This window comes from Salvelinus alpinus, chromosome 2 (genome assembly GCF_045679555.1).
Source record: "Salvelinus alpinus chromosome 2, SLU_Salpinus.1, whole genome shotgun sequence".
Classification (NCBI taxonomy): Eukaryota; Metazoa; Chordata; class Actinopteri; order Salmoniformes; family Salmonidae; genus Salvelinus; species Salvelinus alpinus.
The window spans coordinates 97,082,694-97,090,271 of NC_092087.1; positions in this window are offsets into that span (position 1 = coordinate 97,082,694).

A 7,578-nucleotide genomic window follows, 5' to 3' on the forward strand; every position below is an offset into this window, starting at 1 on the left:
TCTCTCTCTCTCTCTCTCTCTCTCTCTCTCTATATATATCTCTTTCTCTCTGTCTCTTCCCCTATCTGTCCCTCTCTGTCTCTCTCTGTCTCTCTCTGTCTCTCTCTCTCTCTGTCTCTTCCCCTATCTGTCCCTCTCTGTCTCTCTCTCATACACTCACATGGCACACACACAAACACCTCACGCCCCTCCTACAAAAGTGAGTGGACCTCATTTCCCATGAGTCTGTGCTCTGTGATATTAAGTCAGTTTTGTCCTTGACTTCTCTCTGCCCCCACTCATGCTGTTATATTTTCTCCTCTATAGTTATCTCCCTCCCTCTCTCACTACTTCCCTTCCTCTCTCTTTCACTACTTCGCTTCCTCACTCTCTCTCACCCCTCCCTCTCTCTCTCACCCCTCCCTCCCTCTCTCTCTCACTACTTCCCTTCCTCTCTCTCTCATTACTTCCCTTCCTCCCTCTCTCTCACTACTTCCCTTCCTTCCTCCCTCTCTCACCCCTCCCTCCCTCTCTCTCACCCCTCCCCTCCCTCCGTCTCTCACTACTCCCCTCCCTCTCTCTCACCCCTTCCTCCCCCTCTCTCACCCCTCCCTCCCTCTCTCTCTCACCACTCCCTCCCTCCGTCTCTCACTACTTCCCTTCCTCCCTCTCTCTCACCCCTTCCTCCCCCTCTCTCACCCCTCCCTCCCTCTCTCTCTCACCACTCCCCTCCCTCCGTCTCTCACTACTTCCCTTCCTCCCCTCTCTCACCCCTCCCTCCCTCCCTCCCTCTCTCTCTCTCAACACTCCCCTCCCTCCGTCTCTCTCTACTTCCCTTCCTCCCTCTCTCTCACCACTCCTCTCCCTCCGTCTCTCACTACTTCCCTTCCTCCCTCTCTCTCACCACTCCCTTCCTCTCTCTCACCACTCCCCTCCCTCCGTCTCTCACTACTTCCCTTCCTCCCCCTCTCTCTCTCACTACTCCCCTCCCTCTGTCTCTCACTACTTCCCTTCCTCCCTCTCTCTCACCCCTCCCTTCCTCTCTCTCACCATTCCCCTCCCTCCGTCTCTCACTACTTCCCTTCCTCCCTCTCTCTCACCACTCCCTTCCTCTCTCTCTCACCCCTCCCTCCCTCCCTCTCTCTCTCTCAACACTCCCCTCCCTCCGTCTCTCACTACTTCCCTTCCTCCCCCTCTCTCACCCCTCCCTCCCTCTCTCTCACCACTCCCCTCCCTCCATCTCTCACTACTTCCCTTCATCCCTCTCTCTCACCCCTCCCTCCCTCCCTCCCTCTCTCTCACCCCTCCCTCCCTCTCTCTCACCACTCCCCTCCCTCCGTCTCTCACCCCTCCCTCCCTCTCTCTCACCACTCCCCTCCCTCTGTCTCTCACCCATCCCTCCCTCTCTCTCACCACTCCCCTCCCTCCGTCTCTCACTACGTCCCTTCCTCCCTCTCTCTCACCCCTCCCTCCCCCTCTCTCACCACTCCCATTCCTCCCTCTCTCTCACCCCTCTCATTGAGAAGGAGGAGGAGGAGGAGGAGAAAAAGAGAGAAAGAGAGGATAGTGGTTTGTGAATCCCTCAAAACAATTTACACTGCAGATGGAGAATGGACAAACATCACACACGCATCATTAAACACGGTGTGTGTCTGTGTTCTGATGTGTGTGTATGTTTGTTTGCTGGCTTGCATGTTGTATTGTGTCTGCAGGATCATTGCGTGCAGTAAATTGTGATGTGTGTGTGTGTGTGTGTGTGTGTGTGTGTGTGTGTGTGTGTGTGTGTGTGTGTGTAAGGCACTCCGTATTCATTGAGCTCAGTAGAGTCAAATCATAAATCATTCATACAATGACAAGACCTCTCCTTCTGCCCTTTATGCTTTCTCTCCTCCTCCTCCTCCTCCTCCACTCTTCCTCTCTTCACTCATTTCTCCCTTCTCTGTCACTTCCTTTCCGCCGTCTGCTTCTATCCCTCACAATGTCCCCTTATCTTCCCTTTCTCTCCCTCTAGATACTCGCTCACTCTCAGCGGGGATTTTAACATGAGCACATTGGTGGGTCAAGCTCATGTGAAGCCAGCACACTGTAGTCATTACACTGGCTACACATTGAATGCACTAATCACCAATCCCAGAAATGTGTTGTGAGCCACACACACAAGCATTCCTGCATTTGGGTTATGATCCGTTTTTTGGTTACTTCCCCATATCTTTAACTCTTACTGCTCAGAATACCATGGTAGTGGAGCATACTTTTATAGTGTAAACTAGCTAGTAATATAGTAAACTAGGTACTAGTTGAATAAACTAGATAGTAATATAGTAAACTAGATAGTAATATATTAAACTAGTTAGTAATTGAGTAAACTAGACAGTAATATATTAAACTAGATAGTAATATAGTAAACTAGATATTAATATATTAAACTAGATAGTAATATAGTAAACTAGATAGTAATATAGTAAACTAGACAGTAATATATTAAACTAGATAGTAATATAGTAAACTAGATATTAATATATTAAACTAGATAGTAATATAGTAAACTAGATAGTAATATAGTAAACTAGATAGTAATATAGTAAACTAGATATTAATATATTAAACTAGATAGTAATATAGTAAACTAGATAGTAATATAGTAAACTAGATAGTAATATAGTAAACTAGATAGTAATATAGTAAACTAGATAGTAATATAGTAAACTAGATAGTAATATAGTAAACTAGATAGTAATATAGTAAACTAGATAGTAATATAGTAAACTAGATAGTAATATAGTAAACTAGATAGTAATATAGTAAACTAGATAGTAATATAGTAAACTAGATAGTAATATAGTAAACTAGATAGTAATATAGTAAACTAGATAGTAATATAGTAACGGCTGTCAATGTCGTTCTCCTCCTCAGATGAGGAGGATCGGACCAAGATGCGGAGTAGGAGGTATTCATGATTTTAATGGCAAACCAACAAACACTACAAATAAACAAAACAACAAACGTGACTAACCTGCAACAGTCCTGTGTGGCCCAAACGCTAACACAGGAAACAAACACCCACAAAACACCAGTGAAACCCTGGCTGCCTTAGTATGACTCTCAATCAGAGACAAACGATACACACCTGTCTCTAATTGAGAATCACACCAGGCCGAACACAAAACCCAACATAGAAATACAAAACATAGACTGCCCACCCAACACTCACGCCCTGACCAATAAAGACATACAAAACAAGAGAAAACAGGTCAGGAACGTGACATAACCCCCCCCTTAAGGTGCGAACTCCGGGCGGACCAGCACAAAGTCTAGGGGAGGGTCTGGGTGGGCATCTGACCACGGTGGTGGCTCAGGCTCTGGGCGAGGTCCCCACCCCACCATAGTCACTCCCCGCTTCCGTATCCCCCTCCCAATGACCACCCTCCAACTCAACCCACCTAAATGAAGGGGCAGCATCGGGATAAGGGCCAGCACCGGGATAAGGGGCAGCAGCTCCGGGATAAGGGGCAGCAGCTCCGGGATAAGGGGCAGCAGCTCCGGGATAAGGGGCAGCAGCTCCGGGATAAGGGGCAGCAGCTCCGGGATAAGGGGCAGCTCCGGACTGAGTGGCAGCTCCGGACTGAGTGGCAGCTCCGGACTGAGTGGCAGCTCATGACTGGGTGGCAGCTCATGACTGTAGGGCAGCTCATGACTGTAGGGCAGCTCATGACTGGAGGGCAGCTCATGACTGGAGGGCAGCTCATGACTGGAGGGCAGCTCATGACTGGAGGGCAGCTCTTGACTGGAGGGCAGCTCATGACTGGAGGGCAGCTCATGACTGGAGGGCAGCTCATGACTGTAGGGCAGCTCATGACTGTAGGGCAGCTCATGACTGGAGGGCAGCTCATGACTGGAGGGCAGCTCATGACTGGAGGGCAGCTCATGACTGGAGGGCAGCTCATGACTGTAGGGCAGCTCATGACTGTAGGGCAGCTCATGACCGTAGGGCAGCTCATGACTGTCTGGCGTCTCTGGCAGCTCCTGACTGGCTGGCGTCTCTGGCAGCTCCTGACTGGCTGGCGTCTCTGGCAGCTCCTGACTGGCTGGCGTCTCTGGCAGCTCCTGACTGGCTGGCGTCTCTGGCAGCTCCTGACTGGCTGGCGTCTCTGGCAGCTCCTGACTGGCTGGCGGCTCTGGCAGCTCCTGACTGACGGACGGCTCTAGCGGCTCCTGACTGACGGACGGCTCTAACGGCTCGGGACAGACGGGCGGCTCTAATGGCTCGTGGCAGACGGATGGCTCAGACGGCGCTTGGCAGACGGATGGCTCAGACGGCGCTGGGCAGACGGATGGCTCAGACGGCGTTGGGCAGACAGATGGCTCAGACGGCGTTGGGCAGACAGATGGCTCAGACGGCGTTGGGCAGACAGATGGCTCAGACGGCGTTGGGCAGACAGATGGCTCAGACGGCGTTGGGCAGACGGATGGCTCAGACGGCGTTGGGCAGACGGATGGCTCAGACGGCGCTGGGCAGACAGATGGCTCAGACGGCGTTGGGCAGCCGGGCAGTTCAGGCACCGCTGGGCAGACGGGCAGTTCAGGCACCGCTGGGCAGACGGCAGACTCTGGCCGGCTGAGACGCACAATAGGCCTGATGCGTGGTGCCGGAACTGGAGGTACCGGGCTGAGGGCACGCACCTCAGGGCGAGTGCGGGGAGGAGGAACAGGGCTCTGGAGATGCACTGGAAGCCTGGTGCGTGGTGTAGGCACTGGTGGTACTGGGCTGGGGCGGGAAGGTGGCGCCGGATATGCCGGACCGTGAAGGAGGACACGCGCTCTTGAGCACCGAGCCTCTCCAACCTTACCAGGTTGAATGGTCCCCGTAGCCCTGCCAGTGCGGCGAGGTGGAATAGCCCGCACTGGGCTATGCAGGCGAACCGGGGACACCACCTGTAAGGCTGGTGCCATGTACGCCGGCCCGAGGAGACGTACTGGAGGCCAGATACGTTGGGCCGGCTTCATGACATCCGGCTCGATGCCCAACCTAGCCCTCCCAGTGCGGCAAGGTGGAATAGCCCGCACTGGGCTAAGCACGCGTACTGGGGACACCGTGCGCTTTACCGCATAACACGGTGTCTGACCAGTACGACGCCCTCTCACTCCACGGTAAGCCCGGGGAGTTGGCTCAGGTATCCAACCCGGCTTCGCCACACTCCCCTTTAGCCCCCCCCCAAGAAATGTTTGGGTGAGCCTCTCGGGTTTCCAGCCACTCTGCCTTGCAAGCGCCTCATAATGCCGCCTCTCCGCTTTCGCTGCCTCCAGCTCCGCTTTGGGGCGGCGACACTCCACTGGCTGTGCCCAGGGTCCTTTACCGTCTAGGATCTCCTCCCAAGTCCATTCCTCTTCTCTCCATTGCTTTTGTTCCTGCCTTCCTTCTCCAATCCGCTTGGTCCTGGTTTGGTGGGTGTTTCTGTAACGGCTGTCAATGTCGTTCTCCTCCTCAGACGAGGAGGATCGGACCAAGATGCAGAGTAGGAGGTATTCATGATTTTAATGGCAAACCAACAAACACTACAAATAAACAAAACAACAAACGTGACTAACCTGCAACAGTCCTGTGTGGCCCAAACGCTAACACAGGAAACAAACACCCACAAAACACCAGTGAAACCCTGGCTGCCTTAGTATGACTCTCAATCAGAGACAAACGATACACACCTGTCTGTAATTGAGAATCACACCAGGCCGAACACAAAACCCAACATAGAAATACAAAACATAGACTGCCCACCCAACACTCACGCCCTGACCAATAAAGACATACAAAACAAGAGAAAACAGGTCAAGAACGTGACAAATATAGTAAACTAGATAGTAATATATTAAACTAGATAGTAATATATTAAACTAGCTAGTAATATAGTAAGCTAGATATTAATATATTCAACTAGATAGTAATATAGTAAGCTAGATATTAATATATTAAACTAGATAGTAATATAGTAAACTAGATAGTAATTGAGTAAACTAGATAGTAGTTGAGTAAACTAGATAGTAATATATTAAACTAGATAGTAATATAGTAAACTAGATAGTAATATAGTAAACTAGATAGTAATATATTAAACTAGAGAGTAATATATTAAACTAGATAGTAATATAGTAAACTAGATAGTAATATATTAAACTAGATAGTAATATAGTAAACTAGATAGTAATATAGTAAACTAGATAGTAATATAGTAAACTAGATAGTAATATAGTAAACTAGATAGTAATATAGTAAACTAGATAGTAATATAGTAAACTAGATAGTAATTGAGTAAACTAGATAGTAATATAGTAAACTAGATAGTAATATAGTAACGAGATAGTAATATAGTAAACTAGATAGTAATATAGTAAACTAGATAGTAATATAGTAAACTAGATAGTAATATAATAAACGAGATAGTAATATAGTAAACTAGATAGTAATTGAGTAAACTAGATAGTAGTTGAGTAAACTAGATAGTAGTTGAGTAAACTAGATAGTAATATATTAAACTAGATAGTAATATAGTAAACTAGATAGTAATATAGTAAACTAGATAGTAATATATTAAACTAGTTAGTAATTGAGTAAACTAGACAGTAATATATTAAACTAGATAGTAATATAGTAAACTAGATAGTAATATATTAAACTAGATAGTAATATAGTAAACTAGATAGTAATATAGTAAACTAGATAGTAATATATTAAACTAGTTAGTAATTGAGTAAACTAGACAGTAATATATTAAACTAGATAGTAATATAGTAAACTAGATAGTAATATAGTAAACTAGATAGTAATATAGTAAACTAGATAGTAATATAGTAAACTAGATAGTAATATATTAAACTAGATAGTAATATAGTAAACTAGATAGTAATATAGTAAACTAGATAGTAATATAGTAAACTAGATAGTAATATAGTAAACTAGATAGTAATATAGTAAACTAGATAGTAATTGAGTAAACGAGATAGTAATATAGTAAAGTAGATAGTAATTGAGTAAACTAGATAGTAATTGAGTAAACTAGATAGTAATATAGTAAACTAGATAGTAATATAGTAAACTAGATAGTAATATAGTAAACTAGATAGTAATATAGTAACGAGATAGTAATATAGTAAACTAGATAGTAATATAGTAAACTAGATAGTAATATAGTAAACTAGATAGTAATATAATAAACGAGATAGTAATATAGTAAACTAGATAGTAATATAGTAAACTAGATAATAATATAGTAAACTAGATAGTAATTGAGTAAACGAGATAGTAATATAGTAACGAGATAGTAATATAGTAACGAGATAGTAATATAGTAAACTAGATAGTAATATAGTAAACTAGATAGTAATACAATAAACGAGATAGTAATATAGTAAACTAGATAGTAATATAGTAAACTAGATAGTAATATAGTAAACTAGATAGTAATTGAGTAAACGAGATAGTAATATAGTAAACTAGATAGTAATATAGTAAACTAGATAGTAATATAATACACTAGATACTAATATAGTAACTAGATAGTAATATAGTAAACTAGATAGTAATATAGTAAACTAGATAGTAATATA